The following is a 26,628-nucleotide window of genomic DNA, read 5'->3' on the forward strand; positions in this document are numbered from 1 at the left end:
TATTCTGCATCATGAAATGTAGGAAGTGGCATTTGACAGCTGGTAGCATAGCCAGATGTTGCAAAGTAAAAATGCCATTGAGTCAGTACAATTTGCAGTTGAAGGTAGAAGTCTAGAGACAAGACAAAACTGGGTTTAAAGATAAGCTTTGACATACACCAGTCACGTGACAGTAATCACTTAAAAAACAAACAAACAAACAAACAAAAAAACCAAACACTCTTCAAGTTTAGTTTCCTTAGCACAGTGTTCTCCTGATTTGGTTATCTATTGATGTCCAGCAACTCCTCTCAAATGAAATGCCTTAAGACAACACATATTTAGTACTTCTCAGGGTCATTATGAATTAAGAATGTGTTATGGCTTAAATGAGGCCCTTGCTTCAAGGGTCTATCACATGGCTGCAACCAAAGTCAACCATGGTTGTGGTGCTATCTCAAGACTCCAGAAGCTCATTTAAGGTCTCTTGGCAGAGTTTGGTTCTTGCTGGCTGGTGACCAGAGGCTCTCTGGAGTTCTTTACTATGTGTTGCCCTCCTAAGGCAGTATATAGCTTCCTCAGAACCAGTGGAGATATGGTGTTGACTGGCAAGACAGAAAGGCCATTGAAGTGAATTCTGATCACTATGGCCCCTTCTGTTGGTCAGAATTCACAAGCCAGCCGACCCTTCTCAGGTTGGCAGGGGTGGGTTGTTGGAGAGTAGGAGTGCATGGGAGGATGGGCATTTATACAAGAAAGAGAACACTAGGAAATCAAGCTGTGGGGATTCCATCTTGGATTTTGGTTTGCCTCTAATTTGTAGGCTAGACCTCCAGTCAATGTTAGAGCTATTGTCGTGCTGAGTGGAGGGGGTGCTGAGCCAGAGGAGAATGTACTGTGTGTGGAAGAGTAAATAAGGTGACCTTGGACAAGTCAAATCGCCTCCTGCCTCTGAGACACCATTTTGTCCTCAGCAAAATGTAAATACTTGGTCACAGGGGGGCAAATGAGGCAAAAAAAAGTGCAAGCTTCAGTTTGTTTTCTGAGGGAGAAAACATAGCTCTCTCCAGCTTGGGGGACAAACTGCTCTGGGCCTTTTCTGTTGTGTTGATTCGGAGTCTGTCAGTCTGGTATCTTCAAGGATTTTAGTATTTGGCCCCTTGGAGCCAAATATTAAAGAAATATATTAAATAATATATAAATAATTAAGAATTACATGGCTGGGAAAAACACAACGAGAAAGCTGGTTTTGGGAGTCCTTTAAAGTATGTCTAAGGCTTTTTTAAAAACTACCTTTGCTTCTAAGGAGCCCGTGGCGGGTGGGCCTAGCTGAGAGAAAACTGGCTGTACGTGGGAAATTTCACGCTCCTGATAATAAAATGGTAATAAAATCTCATCTGGCTCCGAGGCTTAGAGCAGAGGGGATGTTTATGGTGGAGGGGGTTCCCCAACACAGGTGCAGCTGCTTTCCAGGTTGTGAGGTTTCCAGCCCTACAGGGCAGCTGGGATTATGGACTCTGTGAACTCCTGCTAGGGCAGTTCCTTCACTTTGGGAGAAAACACTCAGTTGTCCCGCCCTGGCGCCAGGCAGCTTCACTCCAGGCTCCAATTGAATGGTGTCACACAAAGTGGGATTCACAGTCTGCGCTGGGGTGGTTTGCCCCAGGGAAGGTAAACAGCTGGGGAGGACATTTCAGAGGGTGGCAGTGTCCTCCCAAAGGTTAGCCAGTGATTGGGGATAGAGTTTGGGAGTCAGCCTTTCACAAAGGCATGCTTCTCAGCAGGAAATGTGGGTGGGGCGGAGCAGTCCTGGGATAGAGACAAAGCTTCTTTGAATCTTTATCGGAAGGCCTGGCCTCTTGCGAGAGGGGTACCTGGGACGCCAGGGCAGGGAGAAAACTCCAGTGTGTAATCTCATTACCCTCCCTTGCTCTGCCAACCTAGAGCGCACAGTCGCTTACAGCCTACAGCTGCCAGGGTACTGAGTGTCCCTCCAGCCCAGGAGCTCACCTCCTGCAGCGTCATTACCCATACTGGAGAGTCGTGGGTAGCCCAGGAGTAGTTGGGACAGCCCAGACCAGATCCGGCCAACAGTCTCACCTTCCCAGGCTGGCTGCTCCACCAAACTACAGCAGTCTTAGGAAACCTAATGAGAACCAGTTGTAGTGGCCGCTGGCATACTTTCTCAGAGTCGCTGATTGGTCAGTGGCCGAGAGCTGTAGCCAATCAGCGCGGTGTTTGGGCCCGCATTGCGGACCAAAGGTCCGAGTGGGCATCTGGCAGGCACAGTGGCCTGCAGAGACTCGAGGTGTGGAGGGCAGAGCCAGGGAGGAATGAGCATGTCTTGGGACCCCACAGCCAGGCGCCATCACCGCCTATCGCTGCTCCTGGTGCTGGTGCTGCTGTCACGAGCCGGGGCTCTGCGTCCTGTGGAGCTCTTTCCTTACGGGGAGTTGTGGGGAGATCGGCTGCCACAGGAGGGCGACGTTGAAAGCTCCCCGGCTGTGAAGCTAGCAGTACCTCTATGCTTCTATGGTGTCCAGTTCAGCAACCTCTACGTAAGTTCAGCTCCCAGAGGTGCGTGGCTTGGTGTGGGGTTGTAGTTTCTTCCCAGGGTGTGGAGCAACTAACCTCAACGTTTAACTGTCATTGCCGCTGGGGACCGGGCTTAGCAGTGGCGCTGGAGCTTCTTGATCCCTACTGTGGAGGAATAAGGATCATTTCAAGGGAGAGCTGGAACCGTCCCCCTCTACTTCGACTTCCCAGGCAGGAAGATGAAGTTGAGGCTGCTAGTGCGGTTTGTGTTTAGGGGCGGTGGGAGGCTGTGCACGCAGGCATAGCAATCTAATTAAGGACACGGCGCCCAAGGTGTGCAGTGGTGGAGAAAGATGAGCGGGTTCAAGAGTGGCCGCACCTGTGGGTCGCAGTGCACTTGAGCACTGTCGCCAAAGTTGAGTTTGTTACCCTGGATGTGTCTCAACCTGCAAAGAGGAGGGAGTCTTCTTGACTCGAGTAGAACTCGGACCGTAGGTGCGTTCGACTGGTGGTTGCCCACCACCAGTTTGAGCGACCACTGTTTTGCCCTTTTAAAAATGTTTATGTGGGGCGGGATTCACGTGCCACCTCATGCGTGTGAAGAGCAGAGAACAACCAGTTTTTTTTTTTTGTTTGTTTGTTTTTTTTGTTTTTTTTTTAATCCCACCTTATGTCTCCTAAAACTCAAGTCGTCAGGTTTGACAGCAGAGTGCCCTTACCTGCTGAACTGTCTCACCGCCCTGTGGTCTTATTGTAGGTGGGCACCAATGGCATCATCTCCACCCAGGACTTACCCAGGGAGACTTAATATGTCGTTGATGATTTTCCTACTGACTTCCCAGCCATCGCCCCATTCCTGGCTGACATCCACTCGAGTCACAGCAGTGGCTGGATCCTGTATGGAGGACACCTCCTGGGCTGTGCTGAGTCTGGCTGCTTGCTACCTGTGCACAGGCTTCCCGCTGACCGGGGCCAGCTTCCCCCCTACACACTTCTTCCTGGCCACCTGGGAGCAAGTGGGCGCCTAGGAGGAGGACAGGCTTGGGGCTGCATGGTCTGGAGAGGTAAGCGAGGGGTACCCTGCAGCTGAATAAACAGAAGGGTTGGGCTTGAACAGGAAACTAAGACATTGGCTAAGAGGCATTCCCTTGATTCCACTCCTCAACACTAAGAAAATCGCTTAGTAAAATGAGGGACTAAGGTGCAGATACCAAAGACTCTGAGGGAACTTAAGGCACTTTACAGGTTTTTTTTTTCTTTTTTCTGGAATCACCTATAAGTACACAAATATTTCTAATGATATATTCATCAAAAAATTAAAAATTTGGGAAATTTAAAAAGGAACAACTTTTTTTTTTTTGTATGAGCTGGGTGTGGTGTCACTCACCTTCAATCCCAGCAGAGTCAGAGAGGCAAACAGATCTCTGTGAGTTCTAGGCGAGCCTGGTCTACAAAGTGAGTTCCAGGACAAAATACAGAGAAACCCTGTCTGGAGAAACCAAAAATAACTTATAGGTTCGTGTGTACATTTCTAGTTATTTCTTTAATATTGTTGTCGTTGACAACAGTGGGTCCACAGTGCCCATATTACTGTTTCACTTGCTAGTTCTGCTGTTTAGTATGCTCTGGTCAGTGTATTTCTGTAACATTTATTACAACCGTATAAAATCTCACCCTTCCTAGTGGTCATTAACGTTGCTCCCGTGACGTTTTTACTATAATCAATACTATAAAACGCGTTATAAGGTTTTTATTTTATTCGTGTGTGTGTGTGTGTGTGTGTGTGTGTGTGTGTGTGTGTGTGTGTTTGTCTTTCTCTGTGTCTGCTTGTGTTGGTAGGGCCAGAAGAGGGCTTGGGCCCCCTGAAGCTGGAGTTGTTACATACAGGCAGTTGTGAACTGCTTGACTGACAATGGATACAGAGATTTGAGCTAGCATGCTGAAAGGACTACTAGGTGCTGAGCCACCTCTTCAAAGCCAACACTTTTTAAAGTGTCAAAACACTGCACAGCCTGAGCTGACATCACAGGAGAGTGAGCAAGCATGCCATGAACTTCTTAGTAAGTTCCTTGTAGCTTTCTCCACATTGCCTTTGTAACAGTTTACATACTTCTGTCTGCAGGAGCCTGCTTTGCAGTCTCCCTGGAGAAAACACCAACTCTGCTCTGGCTTTGGTCTTGGCAACATGTGAAGCGGGTATGGGTGGGTGAGGGTAAATGGCCTCATTCCTGGTGTAGGTAGAGACAGAGTCCTCTTGTGAAATTCCACCTGGGTGTAAAATGCCATAGACCTGGAGCAAATCTGTGTTTGCTTTAACTCCCCTAGTGCCTCTGAGCTACAGAAGTGATGTCTTCCCTAAGAGCTTGCCCATTGTTCCTGTGTTTGTTCTGTGAACTTAAAGGAAGAGACATGTTTTCCTAAAGCCTGCACCAGCAGAGATGGAGAAATTGTTTGAAGTTTCAGTTTCTTACTTGACAGGTTAACATCCAGTTTTGTTTACTGACTAGCCTTGTAATGCCTTGGGTTTGACATCTCAATTACAGTTCAACAGAATACCTTCAACTCAAACACTGCCTCCTTGGCACAGGCCAGCCAGCTAGAGGGCTAGAGAAGACAGTCCCCACTGTTAAGTTTCATTCGCTCAGTCATTCATTCATACATTCTTTTTAAAACGTTTATCTAATATCATGTATAACAAGCTTATAGTGGAAAAAAATAAACTTTTCTAATACAAGCAACTAGGTCGCCAATTCTAATATTTCTATTTTCTTACAGTCTTTTTTAAAATTTTTAATTTATGAGTGAGAGTGTGGGTGTGCATGCACATGTGTGCATATGCATGTGTGAACCAGAGGTCAACTTTAAATGTCTTTGCTTGGGAGCCATCTTGTCTTTCTACTCAGGGTCTCTCTGGGACCTGGGGCTCCCCAGTTAGGCTAGGCTTGCTGGCCAGTGAGCCCTAGGGATCTGCTTGTTTTTCTCTCCAGGGCAGAGATTACAAGTGTGCTGCCACGACCTGCTTTTGATCTGGGTGCTGCCATTCAAATCAGGACTTCATGCACGCACAGCAAGCACTTCATAGGGTGTGCTGCCTTCCCAGCTTCTCCTGTAATGTTAAAAAAATCTATGTCACAGGGTTAGGGTTAGGAGCTAGGGTTTAGGGTTAGGAGTTAGGGGTTAGGGTTAGGGTTATATATGCAGAGAGTCATATATATCATATATAATCTCTATCTGAACATAGTCGATATTTGTTAATTCAGAAACTACTTTTACACATTTTCCTTATATCGGCACTGAAATAGACATAGACTCTAAGCGGAATGCTCTTACTCTGAATGGCCTCTCTTACATTTAGTAGGAACACCATTGATAACCTTTTGTTGTGGTAATATGGTAGACTCTCCAGCTAGAGCTTCCTCCTAACCCATCTTGATTCAGGGATTCCATTTGGGTAGGTTTCAGTGAGCAAGCGATTTCTCCAGGATAGAAGGCAGAGCATGTATCAGCCTGTGCGCTGGAGGTTAATGTACTAGGGGCATGGCAGGCACAGTGTCTTTCAGAAGAGCAGGGTGTCTGGGATCTGATGCAGGAGCACTCAAGGGTAGAGACGTTGTCCCCTCTGAGGACTGCAATTGGTTCCTGGAAGTAGGCAGCCTTGAACGATTTGAAGTGGGGAGTCTGACGTTTATGTTGTTCCTTTTGTTTTGCTTTTGATCCCCCCACCCCATGCATCTCAGGTTGGCCTCAAACCTCATAATGGAGGATGATCTTGAATCTCTGATCCTTTTGACCTGACTGACCTGTGCTGAGATAGTGGGTGTGCAGCATCACACCCTACCCATTTGATGGGAACTGAACCGAGAGTGCAGGCTGACCAGGCACTCTACTAGCTGAGCCACAGTCTTTCTGGTGACCTTAGTTAGTAAGGGTCGAAGGGCAAACTACTTAGACAACTGTTAAATAGTCTGTTTGTTCACACCATCAGACTTCTCTTTAAATTTTTAAAATTGTGTTTATGCACATGGGTCATATGCCTACACACCATTGCATGCAGTGCCCATGGAATACCCTGGACCGGATTACCTACAGTTGTGAGCTGTCATGTGAGTGCTGGGAAATGAACATGGGTCCTCTGGAAGAAGAGCCAATGATCTCAACCAGGGAGCCATCCCTCTGCCCCCCTCTCCTTACCTTCTTGCAGGAGTGTTTTATACTGTCTTCTCGACACAGTCCCACAGGATAAGTACAGTAATTACTGTTTATATCACAGAAGAGAAAATAATTTCCAAATCTGCCTTAAGTGAGGCAAAGTCACCTTAGAAGACATACTTTTCCCCTTTCTTACACTTTTCATGCAAGACCCATTTCCTGTACACGAATCATATAAGTAGTTACAGTAACAATCGCTGCACTTTTTCTGAAGACATCTAATAAATAAGGTTAGCGTTTTAGTGTTCATTGCGGCTTTGGTGCTAGGACAGTTCTTGGAGCCATATTCAAAGGAAGTGTGAACTGGAGTGAAGTTGCTGTGAAGGATGCTTCTGATGATAACCTCACTATGAAATTACTGTTCTGCTGCTCCCAAGGAAAATTCAGCTGAATTAGCTAGCCTCTTGCAACAGAAAAAACAAACAAACAAACAAACAAAAATTAGAGCAAGAAGCATTTGCACTGAGGCTCTGGGGTCTTGAGGCTGCGGTGGGTCCCAAGTGTTTTAGTGTTTATTTGACATGAAGGTTACAGCCCCAGAGAGATGAGTTTACTACTTAGGATTCTCATTTCATTAGAAACAGTCTTTGACAGTTTCCTTTTGGTGTCCGTGCATGCGGTACCTGTGTCTCCGTGTGTGCCTGCGCACGTGTGCGCATGTGCAGGCACACACAGACATTCATGCATGGCTCACATTTGTGTGGAGATGCATGTGTGTGCAGACCAGAGAAGAACTTTGAGTGTCATTCCTTAGGCACTCTCCACCTTTTAAAAATTATTTATTTGTTCTGCGTACGTGTGCATGCTTTGACACTCTGGTAGTCACAGCACAACTTCAGAGTCAGCTCTCTGCTAATTCCCCTTGATGGGGTCTGGGAATTGAGCTCTGGTCATCAGGCTTCCAAGGTAAGTGCCTTTAACCTGCTGAGCACTCTATCCAGCTCCCTTTCAAATCATTTTCAGGCACACCTCCCTCTAACCTAGTACTCAGCAGCTAAGCCAGGATTGATTGCTGGGTGACGAGGTTCTCGGAGTTGCCTTCCTTCTTATGGGACTACAGATCTGGGACTGACAGACACCATGACTGTTTTTGTTCAGTGTGTATTCTAGGGATCAAACTCAGGTGCTTATGCTTGAATAGCAACTCCTCACACTGAACCATATTCCCAGCTCTTCCTTCACTTTTGCAGTTCTGGAACTTGAACACAAGTCCTCATGAAGGGTAGCTAAGTAAGTCCTTCATGAATGAGCAACACCCATAGGCACAGTAATTCTTTCATTACACCTTCCAGGTACTTGTGAAGTCAGGAACAAGGCAGAAAACACTTGTAGCAGTGGTCTTGGAAGACACAAGCCCTCAGTCTTCATTTTCTAAGCTGTAGATTGACATGGTAGTGCTGACTTTTTAGGGTTGTCATGAGAATTAACCAAGGCGATGTGTTGTTCCTGCCATGTAACGATCTTGTGGTAGAACTCCTTTATGTAAGGACTTGGTTGTTTTATTTCATTTTATTCTCTCTCTGTGTGTGCATGTATGTGTACGTATATGTTTACATGCTACATGTGAATATGTATGTCTATGTATGGTGTGTGTGTATGTAAATAATCTATGTTTATGCTGTATATGAAATTGTGTGTCTGCATGTTCATGATGTGTATGTATGTCTGCATTTGTGCATTATGTGTGTGTTTGTATATGTGTGTGTGTGTGATGTGTGTGTCTGTGTATGGTTTATGTGTATGATGTGTGTATGTGCATGATGTGTGTGCTTGTGTGTGTCTGTATGGTGTGTTTATATGCATATGGTGTGTGCATGTTGTGTGTGAGTGTGTGGTGTTTGTATGGTATGTGCATACTGCATTGAGGCCACTTGTGTGTGCATGATATATATGTGGGGTGTGTGTATGGTATGTGTGTAGGACATGTTTGGTATGTGGTTTTGTATGATTTATGTGTGCACGTAGCAGGGTGCACATGCAGAGATTGGGAGGAGATCCTCCCTGTACCAGTTCTCTTCTTTTACATGGGTTCCTGAAACTGAACTCGGATTTCAAGGCAAGGGATTTATTTACCTGTTGAGCCTTCTCTGGACCTCTTTATAAGTACTTTTTAAATGGAGGGTTTTCCAAATTACTGTTTTGGGTTTTTTCCCCTTTGTTTTTCTTAACTTTTTCTAAGGGAATTTGGTGGGGAAAATTCTGTAGCTTTCTTGTTTTTTAACTTTTCCAAACATCCATATTGTTCTTCAGATATTGCCATAGGCTGAATGGGCTTCAGGACTTGTTCCATTCGATGAGGTTTTGAGCACAAGATGTGTTTTCAATTACTCCTGTGGAAGGCTCTTCTGAATACTTTGAAGACCCTGGGATTGAACTCTTGCTTTAATAGATTTTATTTTATTTTTGAGGTAGATTTTGGCACACACCAATCTCCTTTGCCTGGAAGATTCTGTGATCTCTACATAGTTTTCTTACATCTGTTATAGTAATATTAATATTAGTCACTGGAAATGACATCAGAGGAATAATATCTTTACAGTGTGAAATGTTTCTGCTCTCTTCATTCCCTCCAGGATGTTCACATTGGGTGTGACAGAGTGTTCTACCTGGCATGCAAGAATGGCATGGTGCAACTGCATTACAAAAATGAACAAATAAAGTGTTTGTTCATTTAGTTAATCTGAGATTTCTTAAACTGTCACTTCATAGAGCAAAGAGGTTATGGCTGGAAGATCTGAGTAATGATGGGTACCGTTTTTTGTTGTTGTTGCTGTTGTTAGGGTTGTTGTTGTTCTCATCATCGTCGTTGTTGCTCTGTGTGTTTTTGGTGTCAGGGGAAGGCTGTTGTGTTCTCACTGGGGAGGAGGGTGTTATCTAGAACTGAGTTAGATAGTATGTCGAAGGTTTTTGTTGATGAGGAATTTCATTTGGGTTGGAAGGACCACAGGAATGGAAACTGAGTGTGAGTGGTAGGAGAGCTTGCCCTAGTCTGGGCTGCATCCTGGGAGAGGGATGGGAGTGTGGAAGTTGCTTCAGAAAAGGATGGAAACATTGTATCTGTAGCCAGGAAGCAGTGAAAGATGGGTGTTGTTTCTAAGCTTTCTTTCTTCTTTGTATGCAGTGCAATCCTGAGCCCAGGGAATGGTGGTGTCTATATTTAGGGTGGGTCTTCCCTCCTTAATTAATCTAATCAAGATACTTTATCAGAGACATGCCTGGTGACTGTTTCCTGGATGGTTATAGATAGCATCAGATTGACAGCTAATAGTATGCATCACAGCTGGTCCCTGGATGCTTTAACATGGAATGGTGTGTGTTGAGTTGGTGCAGAGGTGACAGTTGTTGATCAAGAACTTTGGATTTAGCTGGAGGTTTTAATTTATGGAGCTAGAGCCCACAGAAACAGTATGTGTGTAATTTACCACATGTCAGTGAAGACAGAGAGGATAGAGAATAACTAGATATATGAAAATGGGTTGAAGAAAACTGCTTAGGTGTCCTTGAAGACTACATATGAAGGAGGATACACTATGCCATCGTGAAAGCATTAGCCATTCTCTTAACTCTGCAGTACAGGGGTGAATTTGGAATACCCCAAGCACATCAGTGTCCCCATGGGAATGGGGAAAAAGTAACATACAACCAAACATCGGAGGCCAGAATCAGTGGCCTTACACTTCCAGAGAATGTGTTCTTAAGGAAGACTGAGCATTGAACTTTGTCCCCCAGGAAGGAATCACCTCATTTCTTATTTTGTTATCATTTTGGTAAGGCTGAATAGTCAAATCTCTTGTTGTAAAGATATCATTCTGCTGGTTGATGTTTTACCCTTGTTGGATGGTATGTTTGAGAAGCCTTCTGGTTTTCTGTCTGAACAGGAAACTGGAGACCTTGCAGCTGGGCAACACTGACCTGATCCTCTTTGTACTGCTCCCCAACCTGTGGAGAGATCCTCTCCTAGCTGGCACTCTCTCTTTCTCTTTGGGGAGGTTGGGAGGCCATGACTCTTGTACAGGTTTTGGCAGTGCAACTGAGGGCTTACCTTCAGAACCGGTGTGGAGGACTCTTGGAAAACTTGTCTCTGGGAATGTGAGGGCCTTTCCCTTTGGAAAAGAGTCAGACAGAGGGGGTCTCTAAGGAGGGGCTCTTCAGGGCCTATGAAGTGGACTCTTAGCGATTCTGTGTGGAAGTCTGTAGCCCTGACAAGGGGTTCATGTGTGGCAGATTTCAAGCAGCTCAACTCTTCCGGAATGTACTTTGGGATCATAAACTATATTAAAAGGAAGTTTTTGTTGTTTTCTCCTGTTATTTGCCTCTTTTAGTGGGGATGAGGAAATTAAAAACTTGCCATCTGAAGTGAGTGCTTCGCCAAAAGGTGACACAGAAAAGACATAGAGCAAATAAGGCACTACATGTGCAGATCTCCAGGTTAAAAGTCAGGATCTCCCATCACAGCCTCCTCACTTCTCCCCAGACCTCCTCCCCACTGCCTTCTGATCTCCCCATGTAGACAGCCCTTATCATATGGAATTTCTCTAAATTTACAGCCTTGGTTCTCCCTTATCTTGTGAAGTTGATTGTGGCCACCATACCAGGAGCCTCCACAGTTGGTTATTTAAGGATGGGATTATTAGTTCAGCTTTTTATCTCCTACTTGAACTTTGTTGTGACTGAAATAAAGCTCTTGCAGCCTCTGGCCCTACCCTGACTGATGATGGATGACACATTTTCTTCGTGTACCTGAGTTGGAAACTTAGAGGTTTTGACCTTTCTGGGGAGGGTCAAGCCCCGCAGATGACATACTTGAGGACTACAGCTGCAACAAATGTAGAATGTGGGGACTGAATTCATGAACTTTTTTTTGAAAAACAAGGAAGGTAAGCAGACGCTTCCATTTAGAGAATACAGAGGAGCTACAGTTTTTTTTCTTGAAACCATATTAATATCTGCATTTCTTTGTCTTATTATCCAACCTCAAAGCTGTACTGTAGCATTACGTGTCAGAAAGGTAAAAGTAACATTTGAGATGTTCTAGAACAAGGCAGAAAAAAACACAAGGACACATTCGTTCCTTGTATTCAGTTTTGAGGTTCTTGCTGTGTCAGTTTGTCTTGTTTAGCAAAATGAAGAGGTAATGATACCAATAAGTGATTTCTTTTCCTTCTTGTCATCCACCTTCTTTATAAAGCGAGTATTTGTAAGAGAAATGTCTCCCCAGTTCCCTATTAAATTGTAAAGCATATATGATCTAGTGAGAGAAGCCAACTACAGAGTCTAAGACAGTGGAGCATCCCTTAACTAATTCTTTGGTGGAAGAAGGTGGTAATGGCAGAAAAGGTCCCTTTGAAACTCAGTAAATGAAATATCAGGGAGTAATTCCACAGTCACCCTGGTGTTAATTCAGACTCCAACTCTCATCTAGGTCTGCTTTGGCTCCCACAGTGTTTATCTTCATTCATTGGCTGCCACTGTGATGCTACCCTACCCCACTCTGATGTCCTGGACACTCTCCTTTTTCTGTGGCCTCTGCCACCATGCCTGTCCCCAGTCACTCTCCTAAAATTCCAGTTCAGGCTGTTTCTCTCTCCTATAATTCAGGCTCTTGGGGCATAGTTTTTTGGCTCTGTCCTGACTGCAGCATCAAACATAATGTGGTTTAGCTGGTACCCAACCCCGATGAATTAATATTCAGATGGGTTAGTGAGTGGAGGCCAAAGCCAAACCAGACAACCAACAGGAGCCAAATACATACTGGAAAACCAACATAGTGGGTGCTGAAGGATGGAAGGGGTTCCACAGGGAATCACAGTCCTCGACCCCCAGGAGGCAGTGCTTGCTGGTTAGGATTTTCTTGGTGCAGGGAAATATGGACACAGCATCAAAGCACTTAGTAGGAGTGGGTACCCTTAAACACTGTGTAGAGGGCTTAGTGGAGCTGAGCCTGGGGAGGGAGATTGGGTCAGAGCAGGTGTCCTGAAATGGCTTGTTTGGTAGAGTTCAAATGACTGTCTATTGCAGGGGATGAGCTGGCTGGCTTCCACCATTAATCATTGCCTGACCTTAAGCAAGCCCCTGGGTCTCTTTCTTCATCTGCAATGTGACAAGATAACTCGGGTTGTAAAGAGATTGGAAAGGAAAGGGAGTTTGGCTGTGAAATCAGTAAGGATGCCTTTTGATCAGCTGCTTCCTAACTGAGTGTTGCCTGCAGTAGGCAATGGGTGGATGCATAGATAGATGGATGCATGTCTTGCTGGATGCACGGATGTCGGATTCATGGATGGATGGATGGATGCATTGCTGACTGGCTGGATGCATGCTGGATGGATGCATAGATAGATGGATAGATGCATGCTGGATGGATGCATAGATGGATGGATGCATGCATGCATAGATGGATGGATGCATGGATGTTGGATGCATGGATGGATAGATGGATGCCTAGATGGATGGATGCATGGCTTCCTAGATGCATGGATGGTTGGATGCATGGATGGATGGATGGATGCATAGATGGATGGATGCATTGGTGGGTGCATGCATGGATGCTAATATGATATATGGATGTGAAAGCTGTTCAGACACAAAATAAAAACTGAGGGTATAGGAATGAGCAAGTCAATTTTGTTCCTTGTCCAGAACTCTCAAAAGAGTTTGGACTGGAGAAGCTTACAACCTTACCACTTTTAAATACACTGTTTTAATGTTATTTGTTGAGAATTTCATACATTGATACAGTATATTTCAGTATATCCACTTGAATAATCCCTTGAATACAGCGAAGCCTACTCATGAGTGAGGGGCCACCACTGCAGCATGGTCCACTCACTAGGGACCATACCACTAAAGAAAACCCTCCCCTAGCACTTCTCAAGTGACAGAATCTTCTCAGGGGCTTCAGTGCCCTACCACATCCGTGCGGGAATGTTGAGTGCTTTGCTCTTCTGCTGGACACCAACTGCACTGAGTTTGTGAGTTCAACGACCAATACATGAGAACATGTCATTGTTTTGATCCAACTCCTTCCGACCTTTGGCTCTTAAACTCTTTCCACCTCTTTTCTTTCCAATATTCCCTGAGCCTTAAGGGAACTTGATACGGTGGGAGCTTCTGTGGCTGAGCTCTCCACAGAGAGTTCATTCTCAATACTCGGACTAGTTATGAATGTGTATTAACTACCATCCACTGTATGAAGATGCTCCCCCAATGACCACCGAGAGCTGTGTTAATCTATGAGCTTGTCACTGGTATAGATTGATACTATATATCCATTTAAGAAAATAGTAGTTATGGTTCACTCCCAGGGCTTATGAGCCTTTCTGCCATGGTTTCCTGTCCAGATTTACAATGCCAGCCAAAAGTTTCCTCTTGTAGTGCAGACCTTGAATCCACCCAGAAAATGATTGGTGATCCTCATTACATTCCTGCCATTTATGGCGCACCCATGAGTACATCTTGCCAGGGCTTTTGTTATGTAGCCCTGAGTAGTCACAGTGGAGTGAGAATAGTCTGCATAGCATCTTCTAGCATCATAAAGGGTACCTAGCAGGGGTGGAAGCTTCCTGCTAAGTACTGTGCAGGCAGGTCTGTGTGATTTCTTCAAGTTCTTTACCTACTTGTGTGGTGTCATCAGCTATAGGATCTTACCATCACATTCTGATGGGTAGCCCTGAGCAATGAGAATTGACAACTCTGGTATCATCTCTGTGACATCCTCGACCAACAACTTGAGAGCAAGGTGTCTTACATCTGGCTCTGGACTTTTTAGAACTTGTAGCCAATGGAAGGAGAATTACCCACCTTGTAACGTTCGTTGTAAGTTGGCAAGTAGCTTTTCATATGGCTTTTGTATTTTAATGTTCGTGGACATTTTACCTACTTGTATGTCTGTGTGAGGCTGTCAGAAGTCCTGGAACTGAAGTTACAAGCAGGGGTGAGTTACCATGGGCGAGTAGGTGCTGGGAATTGAACCCAGGACCTCTGGAAGAGCAGCCTGTGCCCTTAACTGTCCGTCTCTCTGGCCCTTCATATGGCTTTTTCAAATATCCTTAGTGTTAGTTAGTTCTTCTTCATCCTCTTCCCTGCAATCCTAAAGATTTTAAACCAGTGTTTCATTTATGCATTATTTAACTATTGATCTAAATTGGTAGAAAAGATTAAAAAAAATAACACATGGTTTACAAAATTATATTTGTAATTTGAAAAGGGGATTCTAAAGGAGATTATGTTCAAAACCAACATGGGGAAATCCTAAAAAGGATCTGGCCTCCGCCCCCTTGTTGGAACACCTTACCTGTGTTCTGATTTTCTTCTTTTGTTTATTTCTTTGTTTAAGGGTGTCTGCAATTCCTTTTTGTCCACAGCTGAACACTTTCCAGGCCGTTCTGGCATCCGACGAATGTGATTCCTATGTCCTCTTTCTCTATCCTGCCAATGGTCTTCAGTTTTTGGAACTCACCCCAAAGAATCCTACAGTGTCCAGCTGCAGCTTCCTGCTAAGGTGGGATTCTGCCAAGGGGAAGCAGATGACATGAAGAGAAAAGCCCTGTATTTCAGCCTGACTAACAGTGAGCAGTCGGTGAAGAATCTCTACCAGGGAGTAATGTGGAGTGTGTGACTGTGCTATGCACTGGAAGGACATTTAGGAGGGACACTATCTCTAGTGGCCAGAAACCATTTGATAATAACCTTTGGTGGCATCTAAGAAAGGTGCTGGTTGAAAACCAAGAGCTAAGCTGGACCTCTGGAGCTTCAGGCTGCCCAAGATTTAAAAGATTCTTTCTTTTTCCTGCACTATCTGTCAGGCATAGAAACCAGAACCAGCAGTGATTATATGTTTTTGCAGAACTACTGGGGCTTGCTGTGAAAAACATTGTTCTTGGGGCTACATAAAAATATCCAGTCATAACTAACTGCCTCAGTGGACGCTTTTCAGGTTAATGATTTCTGGAGAGGAGGCATCATGATTCAGTCTTTCAAACAGGTATTGTTAAGGATTAAATTATGAGTACTATAATGGGGGGGAGGTAGATGAGGCTTTTAGTCGTCTCAGGTTTCTCCTGGCACCATCACCAGAAATCATGCTGACTGGTTTACCCACAGCGTTGCCAGAGACAAATCCATTTCTTAGTCTCCCCAGTGGGTTATTCTGCTAGTGCTGCAATAGGCTATTCTGCAGGTGTCTGTCCAGTTGGTGCTCCTAAGAGACTATTGACTTCAGGTGGGCTCTTTTGTCTTTGTATTTTGCAATACTAGCTTAGCCCACAGTAGTTACTTTGTGGCTTCCCATAGTTGCTTCTCAGTCAAACTAGATCGTGGGCAGATAGAGTGACAGAGCAAAAATTTGCCGATCACTTTATCTGCAGAGCATTGTGATAAAACCCTTGCAGATATTATCTTAATTAAAACTCTCTCAACTTATAGGCGGTAAGTATAACTATCTTCCCAGTTTTACCAATAGTCTTACTGAAATTATGAAAGGTGCTTATGTCAGAGTCAAATGGCCGAGCCATAGTCAATACAGCTCTGAAGTATGGATACAGGGGAGATCTCTTATGCAGAGTAGATAGGGTGTTTCTTACTTGGATTTCATGTTACCTGGTTGTTTGTATTTTGGTTCATTTTATCAGTCACTCCGGTTACAGCTCACTCTGCCCCTCTCCTGCAATTTTGATATTTCTGGAAAGCATCAAAGGAGACAGTGAAGAACCGGAGTGAATGGATGACAGTGTTTGTGTGTGTGTGTGTGTGTGTGTGTGTGTGTGTGTGTGTGTGTGTGTGTGCGCGTGCGCGTGCGTGCATGTGCATGCATGTGTGTGTGAGCATGTGTATGAAGGCCTTTATGGCTCTAGTAGGGAAACACAACTTTCTCCTCACATGCTTTTTGCACACACACACAGGCACAGACACACGGGCATGCACACGCACACGCACAGCAGCTTCTTATGGCTATGCAGGTACCAATTCTCATTCTAATACTCTGTGATTCTTGGTCCTTCCCAGATTCTGTTGGTGTCCAGGGGCTCTGCCTTTAAAAATCATAGTATTTCAAGCACTCAGCCTTATTTCCAAGGGTTCTACATACAAGTGTCCCCTCCTGTTCTGTGATCCATACCGGGTCTTGGTCCCCATCTCACCCTAGTCTGTGTAGTCTAGACTCTAGAACAGACTTAGCAGTTGGCCTCTATCCTTTCTCCTTTAACCTCTTACCCTCTAGCTTAAAGTCTCTCTTTCCCCAGGTTGTACCTAGAGCCCCTTGGAAGGAGGGCTGAGTGCTTGAAATACTACAATTTTTAAGACACAGGCGTGTGCCAGAAAGGAGCAGCGTGAGACATGACCAGAGTGATTGACAAATTTGGTGTGCCTCACGCTTAATAAAATGAGACAAACTACAGACAATGGAATAACACAAAATGCAAGTCAGAATTATCCTACCACTACTCTGAGTGACAACTCTGCTACCTCCCCTTTCAGCGTGGGCTTTGCCTCCCATTCAGTGTTTGCATACTTAACACTGTCTCCTAGGCTTCTTTCCTCCAGATTCTGTCAGTATCGTTGTCTTAAGGGTTGAAACATTGCATCACACATGCCCAGCATTGAGGACAACATTTGTAAACTAAAGTAGCTCAGGATCATGGCCCTAGCTCCCTCTGGATGCTTTGCTGTACCCCTCCAAGGAGAAGAACATTTTCCTAGTCCTGGAATCTCTTCCTCCAACAGAGGTCATACATTATTCATGTTTGCAGGCCTCTTCTGAAACATATGGAAGAGAGTAGTTCCTGGGAAGGGATTAGTCACAGGCAGGCCAGCATGGCTGTTCTGTTTAGTGATACAGTTTTTCTTTCTAGGAGACAAATTCTATCTGTGAGCATGCATAAACGACCTCAGTGTGGAGGGTAAATTAACTGTTTAGATTCCCACCAGGCGCTGTGGCAAACGCCAGGATATTGATTTATGTCTCATTAGAAGGCATTTATTTAGCTCCACTCTTGCATGATTTGTATTTTCCTTCTCTTTGAAGCTTTGAAGCTGTCCACTTCGAAACTCAAGAGGTTTCCCAGCTGCAATACCCTGCTGTGGGATGGGCTGGGGCTCCAGGGTCTCTTCTTACTGATTGGTTACAGTTTTTATAATTACATTACTGTGTGGGAGTTGGGGGTTGGAGGCAGCTGTTGGGGAGGTGTCTGGGTCGGAATCCAGTTTGTCAGAGTTTGTGCTCTCCCCCTACCACGTGGATTCTGGGTATAGCTCTAAGCTCTTGTAGGTAAGTGGCTTTCCCTGCTAAGTCATTTTTTCAGCCTGGAGTTTTGCCTTCTGTGGTGTGTTTTATTTGCAACCCTAATTTCTATAAGCACCAACTGAAGGCAAGAGTTGAAGCTCTGCTGGTAGAACATTGCCTTCCGGACACAAAGCCCAGAGTTTTGACCTTGGTGCCACACAAACAGGGTTTAGTATCACACCTGGTATCCCAGTGTTTGGGAGGTGCAGGCAGGAGGAATAGAAGCTCAAGGTTATCATCAGCTACATGAGACTGTGTCTCAAAAATTGAAAAGAAACCTTAGCAATTGAATATAACAAATCACAGAAGGGACGAACACTGACCTGATTGGGGAGGAGAGGGTTTATTTGGTTTACTGTCCTGGGTCACACAGTGCATTAGGGGAGCCAAGGCAGGAACTAAAGCAAGACAGGAACCTAGAAGGAGGTAGGAACTGGAGCAGAAGCCATGGAGGAACATTAATATTGGCTTGGTTCCTCTGTCTTACTCAGCCTGATTTCTTACACAACCAGAGATGGTACTATGGGTTCACCCATAGTGAACTGGTCTTCCTCCCACCAATCATTAACCAAGAAAATGCCCCTCCCCCAGACTTGCCTTCAGGCATGTGTGATTGAGGCAATCTCTTCTCAGGTCTGCATCAGGGTGACGAAATCCAGCCAGTACAGCAGAGTATCATGAATACACTTGGGTACAGGTAGTGGCTAGTGGACAGTGCACAGAATGAGAGAGAGATAGAGAACTGAAGAAAACCTCAACTCTCTTCATTATTGCAGTAGAAACCTAGACTAGAATGATGAATACTTGCGCCAGTGAACAAAGATCTCGTTATATGATTCAGTGGATCTTAATACCTCTTTTTAGCCATTCCCTCTTATTCTTGATTGTTGACTTTTGAGGAAATTACATAGTCTGGGATAATTTGAGCTTTGGTATTTTGTGCAGACACAGGATTGATATCATTGGCTAGGTCCCGTTTTCCAGAGTCATTTTTTTTCTCCATCTTTATTAAATTGGGTATTTTTTATTTACATTTCAATTGTTATTCCCTTTCCTGGTTTCCAGGCCAACATCCCCCTAACACCTTTCCCCTCCCACTCTATATGGGTGTTCCCCTCCCCATCCTCCCCCCATTACTGCCCTCCCCCCAACAATCTCGTTCACTGGAGGTTCAGTCTTGGCAGGATGAAGGGCTTCCCCTTCCACTGGTGCCCTTACTAGGCTATTCATTGTTACCTATGCAGTTGGAGCCCAGGGTCAGTCTTTGGGTAGTGACTTAGTCACCTGAAGCTCTGGTTGGTTGGCATTGTTGTTCATATGGGGTCTCAAGCCCCTTCAAGCTCTTTCAGTCCTTTCTCTGATTCCTTCAATGGGGAGGTCCCGTTCTCGGTTCAGTGGTTTGCTGCTGGCATTCACCTATGCATTTGCCATATTCTGGCTGTGTCTCTCAGGAGAGATCTACATCCAGTTCCTGTCAGCCTGCACTTCTTTGTTTCATCCATCTTATCTAGTTCGGTGGGTGTATATATATGGGCCACATGTGGGGCAGGCTCTGAATGGGCGTTCCTTCAGCCTTCCAGAGCCTTCCTAACCCAAGCTTTCTCTTAGGGTTAGGAGTCATCTTACACATGGCTGTCCTCTTCACAGCAAGCGTACCATTGACACTGAGATAGTAGGTGACTGAGCTGGCAAGAGTAGTGCCACATCCCAGCAGAAGATCTCGAGTTTCAGGATAGCTGGGACTATCTGGTGAGACTCCTCTGAGAACAGAGATTCTTGGGAACTAAGAGGGGTTCATGGTCTACTCTACAGAGAAAATGAAGATCTGTTCCCAAATACTGAGCCTCATTTTGATTAATACATTTGTATCTTACCCATGTTGAACTTTTGCTCAAAAATTGTTTTAGACTTGGTCATTAAAAAGTACTGATAGATCTATCATCCTCTGTCATGAATACATTAGTCCATGTGAATCAGAGTACACAGAGATGTTTGTAAGACAAAGTTTCTTGTTAGCATGAAATTCTTGCCGTGGCTTTGCCAACTTTTGGCTGTATGATCTGAAGATTAGCTAACCTCTCAAAACCAACTTTTTCCTCACTAAGATCTAGCACAGCTACCACCCCTATCTTGCAGAGCACAGTGAAGACTGATAAGCACTGGTGTAGGCACGGCTTGTAGAAATCAGTACTACTTAAGTGTTTTAGGAATTTTAAGCTTAAGTAAGCTTGAGTCCGATTTAAGTTTTCATTCACGTCAAGAAAGCATAAAATATTCTTGCATTCCATGTTTGCTTTCAAGACAGCCAGGTTTTTGACAGAATATTTGATTTGGGCTTCTGGAGCAGACATATAACCTGGTGGCTTAGTGTTCCATACACAATGCCAGACAAAAGGCAGCTTATAACAAAGTTCCTGTATGGTATTTATCTCAGTTACTTAGAAGCTTTGCTTCTGTTTGACATAGCATGGAAAGTTTGACTTTGATCATTAAAGTCTTTTGATTTCAATATGAATTCTGAAGGAGGATGAATGGACTGGTTACAATCCACTCTTTCCTCTGTTCTTAGACTAAGCAACCTGGGGATTCCTGGGGGCTTTTCACATCAGCAGCAGGCTGGCCCTGAACAATGTCTGGCCAGCCACGGTCAGAGGTGACCATTCCACAGCCTGCTCCTCAGCGCTGGAGCACTCCTTCAACCATGCTGCAGCCCTGGAGATCTGTACTGAGGACAGTTTCAATTATCAAAATGAGAATGGAGAGGATGTAGAATACCCACCAATTGAACCAGGGGAGGCCCTGGAAGGCCACAGGAGAATCGATGTATTGATGTGTCTTTCAAATCAAAGGCTAATCCGAGCTTTGTGGATGTTGGCACCACGTCTCCAGATTCTGATCACGCTTCTCCTTTGCCACACCCAGCACCTGGTAACTGGCCATCCTACCGGGAAACAGAATCGGCTTCTTTGGTCCGTCAAATCAAACAGGGACCACCTGTGGGAGAGATAGAGGTCCTGGATTTCAAGGACCCAGCATTGCTTTTGGATCCAATGGGCACCAGAACCCCAGCTCCTCCACAGGCAGATGCAGCTTTCCTAACTCCAGGCAGGAAAGACCTTGGGAACAGAAACACCCAGTCCTATCCAGAGGCACGGCCAGTGCTTTCACAGCCAGATGTTCCCGTCGCTCCTTTGGAAGGAGAAATCCTTCCTAATTACCCCGGGTCTGGTCACATGCCACCCCTGAGTGGAGGGAGGTATGTGGTAGGACTGGAGGACCACGTGAGTTCTAAAGCTCAAGGCAAGTGCATTGAAAAACTGGGCATTTGAGGTTTTGTTTAAAGAAAATATAGCAGAGTTCACAAACTAGACATGGTCATTCACCTGGGCCCATCCCTGTACCGGGCAGGCTGGGACAGGCTGGGGCAGGCTGGGGCAGGCTGGGACAGGCTGGGGCAGGCTAGGGCAGCCTAGGGCAGGCTGGGGCAGGCTGGGGCAGGCTGGGGCAGGCTGGGGCAGGCTGGGGCAGGCTGAGACAAAGAGTATCCTGGGCCATATAGAGAATTCTAGGCCAGCCTGGATTATACAGCCAGCTCTCCTCCCAAGTGTAATGAAAAATTTCGGTTTGCAAGTTCAGAGAAGGTGAGCCATGTCGAGGCTTCATAGGCATTGCAGGATGGAGGGTACAGCCATTTAGCTTTGACTGTGGTAGTTAGCTGTGCAGGCTTAGGCAAACATGCTGAAGAGCCTTAGGGAGAGAACATGGTATAGACACCTGTGTCTGCTATTAGTTCTGGTTCTTGTCCCCACAGCTGTGTCCTTCCCCTCCCCTGAACCACCTTAACCTGGTTCTGTGACTCACTAGCACTAAAGGTAGCAGGAAGAAGGCAGGGGAATGCCCAGAGGGAACAACTTTTCATCCACCCTGATGGACTGGGAAACTGGTCCTAGATTCATCCTCCCCCACACCTATCTCCTCCTCTCCCTGCTCAATGATCTCTGCCAGGAGGAAGTGTCAGAGGTCACACCTCTCTCCACAGCATTTCAACTTCACAGTTTTTCTGTCAGTGTTTTGACAAAAACATTAACCTAGCAAAGAGGACCTTCTGGTTCTGCTGGGACATTTTCTGCAGGTTCAGGAGTTGTTTAGAGAAATAGTTCAGGAGGGAAGAACTTTGTGTTTAACAGAGTATAGAGTAATAGTTAGGGTAGGACCGTTGTTGTCAAGTTTGAATCTTGGCCATGCTAAGGCAACTTATTTCACCCTCAAGTCTCTGATTTTCATTTATAAACGTATTGCCAGGATTTGTTGTTAGTATATGTTATGTTTTGAGTGCCTGCATTAGTCTGTTCCTTAGAAGACAATTACAGCCATCATTACTAATCTTTAGAGGATTTAAAACATAGCAAACTGGAGGATGGCAGGGTGGGGGGGGGAGGAACAGCTGGGCTGGAAAACAGAGAAACTGAAAACAGAAAGTCTCATTAAAAAGCTTTTGCCTCCTGGCTCCTTTTCTGCTTGATGAAGTTTGATGAGCATTTGTTTTTGTAAAGCCAAAGGCATGGGTTTCTTTTAAACGTTCTAGAACTTTCAAATTCTTCTAACAATCTCCTAAAATATTCAGTGTGAGTTCTTTCTATCTAAAGAAATTTAAAGGCATGAATCAAAAGATTCCTCAAAGGGATTTTGTGTTACAGATGTGTTTCTGAGTGGCCTTTTGTTGGGGGTTGTATTTTCCTGGCCCAGGAAGAGCACACAGTTATTGGAAAGTGGGTCTATGTACAGTTGTCTGAAACCTGAGGAGCGGGCTATGGCCCAGCACAAAATTGTAAACTGATCTAAAACTTTCAGAGAGTTTTCTTTTGCAACTCGGTCATGGTTCTTGAAGCGTGAACTTTGTAGATGACAATGTGTCACAGTGTCAAAGGTTGTGCGTGGCTGTTTAAGAGCTCAGAAAAGCCTGAAATGGAACCAGTCACTGGGAACTGAGGGTAACAGCATAACCCAGGAGGGACATGATCTGTGGTATTTAATCAGCTGCCAAATGTAGTCAATGCTGACATTTAAATGCTAGAATGTTTATGAAAAAGACATTCAGGGGGAGATTGTCCAACTGGGCTTTTTAAGTCTTAGAGGAGAAAAATAATTTGTTTTAAAAAAAAATATTTATGTGTGTTCATGTGTACAAGTTCAAGGTGGAAAAGCCCTGGCCCTTAAGAAAGAATGTTTGTGTGTGTGGCATAGAAACATGTATTGCTATTATTTATGTTCAGAGGAAACATTTTATCCAGTGTGGAGAAACCTGGAGGTTTACTGAGAGGGTTGGGGATTTGGCCAGTGGTACACCTGTGGCCTAGATTCTGGTCCCCCAGCTGTTCAAAAACAAAAACAAAAAAGACATGGGGCTGAGACCTTCTAGTACCAGATCAAGGTGAAATGCTGTTTGGTAGGATGGATTTGAGTTCCCCTGCAGCTCTGTTGTGTAGTTTGAAGACAGATGCTGTTTGAACCTTATTTTCTGAATAGAAAAGCACCTTTCCCAATAAATTTTAACTTCCCTTTTAGCATATAGGATTTGGTTTTGCTGAGTCAGGGAATTTTTTTGATAAGGCTCAGAAAATTCTCTTTTTTTTATATTGTTTTCATTAGTGTGTGTGTGTGTGTGTGTGTGTGTGTGTGTGTGTGTTGTGTGTGTGTGTGTCTGTGCATGACCTGCCTGTGCATATGTATATGTGTTGTATCCGCCTCATAGGAATAGGAATAGGGAGGTGCTTTCTGGAGTGGCCCCAGGGCAGCTTATGCAACATGATGGTATAGACAGGGTTCCATGCTGCCACTGAGCAGTGTTTCTTTTGTCCTGAGCTGGCTGCAGCCCCACTCATATTGGGGAGCTTTCAATTCCAGGCTGCAGTAGGTTTTTGGTTGTCACAGCAGAGAGTATCTGCATTCCCACCGCCAGGGAGGTGGACTCCATTTGCAGAGAGAGAGAGATTCATGGAAAAGACTGCAGTGCATTTGTTAGTCTCAGTAGATTGAGCAGCTGTGAACCTTTCCCTTCACTAAGGCCATCCCTAACTTGCTCCCGGGAGCTGTTCCCAGCTTTACTCTGGACTGAACTCACCCTCCCTGTTGCCTGCCCCGATCCTCACAGCTTCCACCTGGTTCCCAGCAGCCACACAAACAGACCAGTTCTTTAGTCTGAGGCAAGGATTTTTGTTGCAGCTTTCAACCTGAGTAGCAAGTGCTGCTGGGGTGCTGGGGAGTCCTCACAGCTGGGAGAATTGAAGTAGAGGGGAGGAAGCAAAGTGCCCAAGGTCGAAAAGCTCTGGGCCAGGTGTGGTGGTCTCTGGTGGCCATTCTGAGCACCATCTCCACTGCTGTTTCTCACCCCTGGCTTCTGATACCATGGGCGCCTCTGACATTTCCCCGCTAGTGACGCGCCCAGGATGGGGAGGGTTCTGTGGGCAGCAGAGCAGACACACCACCCACCTGGATCAGGTGACCCATGGTGTCTGTGGCCCCGCCTCTGCCCTCTCCCCATGTCCCACCCAGACTGCTGCCAAGCTGCTCAGATTGAGTTCTAGCTGTTGGTGGGGTCTTGCGCTGTGATGCCCTCCTCTCCAGCCTCCTCCCCACCCCACCTCTCAGGCCCTCCTAGGATAGCTGTCCTGGGGCTCCCAAATTTGCTCCCAGCCATGGTGGCCAGGGGCTCACTGCCTCTCCTTACCCTTGTTTTCTCCTGGCCATCCTGGTCCAGACAGATAAGGTGAGTGAGGGCTGGGGCACCCGGGACCCCGCCTGGTGGCCTGGGGGGCTTTCAGCATGAGCGATTTGTCTCTACCTGATGGCCTTGAAAGTGCCGGGTAGGAAGAGAGACCTAGCTGCTCTGGGCCTAGGTGAGGGGGTCTAAGAGATTTTCTGAACTGAAACTAACCTGAATTGAAGATGAGGGATGGACCTCTTAGGGTTGGTATGAAAACACTAGGATGTTAAAATCCTAGCCAAGTATTAGTGATAACAGCTGTCCCCAGCAATGTACCTTGGGGAAAACCTTGGAAAAAGCAGTCATTCTGAAAATTGGCCTTGAGGCCACCTGCAGCAAGAGCTTCCCAGGAGACTCTCTGGCCACTTTCATCAGGAACTCGGAGGGTCAGTAGAGAGACAAAGGGAAATTAGGGTGGGGGCGACTTGTACTTCTTAACAGCATCCCACGTTTTTTGGTGTCTGTCCCACACTTCTAGAGACTCTGGTCATATTTTGTGGAGGAGGTGGACACAGAAATTGTGCTGAATCAAGGGAACACGTTTCTTTCACCTTGTGCAACTCAATTTGTAGACCAGGCCTAAGTGGCATCACCTGGGGTCTAAGGTTAGAAATGCAGTAGCTCCTGAGTTACTGAGTCAGATTCAGTGATCTATTTAGCATAGTAATCAGATCCCCAGGTATTTTGCAGGCACATTCAAGTCTGAGTAGTGTCTTCTTATGATAAATACAATCTGTGATTCAGAATAGCATCTTAAGAATGGACCAACAGAGTCTTCTTTCATTTATTATGTCCTGTCTCACATCAGTAGGGGAAAAATGGCTTCAAGAAAACACTGCAATTAAGTTGATTCAAGCAGCATTATGCTTTGAGCTTTCTAAAATGAAGGCAAACCCAACTAGTGAGAAATATAGGCTTAGGCAAATCAAACTTGGCCTTAGCACTGACTTCCTAGCAAGGTTTATGTCACATATAAGGAACACTGGGAAAGAGAACTCCTTGCCCAGGCTGAATTTATTATGAATGAATGAATGAATGAATGAATGAATGAATACAGAAATGGTTTTCTAAGGCAATTCTGTTGGTGTTGGTACAAGAACCTTCAGTGAGCTTCAGAGATGGCCAGTCTGGGTTCCTGGGTTCTAAGAACTGATGCTGCAGAGGTGAAGACAGCCAACACTTGTATCTCTGTGATGACAATATGGTAGAGGAAGAAACCCAGCATAAACGGGCAGATTATGTCATGGACTGCTATGGAGGGAAGAAAGCAAACAATCACAGGGATAAAGAGGGCTCATGATTTAAAGTCTCCTTTGGGGATAAAATTTTATTGTCTGAAGTGTCCTTTTTTGTAGAGAAAAGTATCCAGTACACACCTTTTCCTTGAGGTTTGTGTCCCAAACACTGCGGAGATGCCTGACTATAAAATGTCAATTTTTTTTGAGTTGAAACTGCTGATGGTGATACAAAGCCTGGAGGTTTTGAAACAGACTGTGGGGTAGATCTAGCTCAGTGGTAGAGCTTCTTATAGCATGGAGGGTTTTGAAAAAAAAAAGAACCAAAAAAAAAAAAAAGAAAGAAAACTAGACTGTAATGCCCAGGGTTTTCCTGCTTTGAAGTGAGAGAGATGGGGAAGCTGGTAGAGGTGAGAGTCATACAGTGATTAATTGGCAGCTAGGTTTTTGCTCAGGCTTCTGTGACTCCACAGTCACCAACTTAAACATGCGGCATAATTCATTTAGACCTAGGGCTGCCCCACTTAACCTTCTGTGGTTGCTTTCTGAAAATGAGTTCTTTCAATCAGTCCATATAATGACTAATAATTGCAAAAGATGACTCTGGTCCAGGAATGTGTCCATCTTAGATC

At 45.2% G+C, this 26,628-nt stretch overlaps 1 pseudogene; it reads left to right on the top strand.

Annotated features, from left to right (window-relative positions):
* Nucleotides 1–2,034: 2,034 nt before the first annotated feature.
* The window catches only part of LOC116885938, a 51,787-nt pseudogene continuing 27,193 nt past the window's right edge, over nucleotides 2,035–26,628 (top strand).

The sequence above is a fragment of the Rattus rattus genome, chromosome 16, assembly GCF_011064425.1.
Source record: "Rattus rattus isolate New Zealand chromosome 16, Rrattus_CSIRO_v1, whole genome shotgun sequence".
Classification (NCBI taxonomy): domain Eukaryota; kingdom Metazoa; phylum Chordata; class Mammalia; order Rodentia; family Muridae; genus Rattus; species Rattus rattus.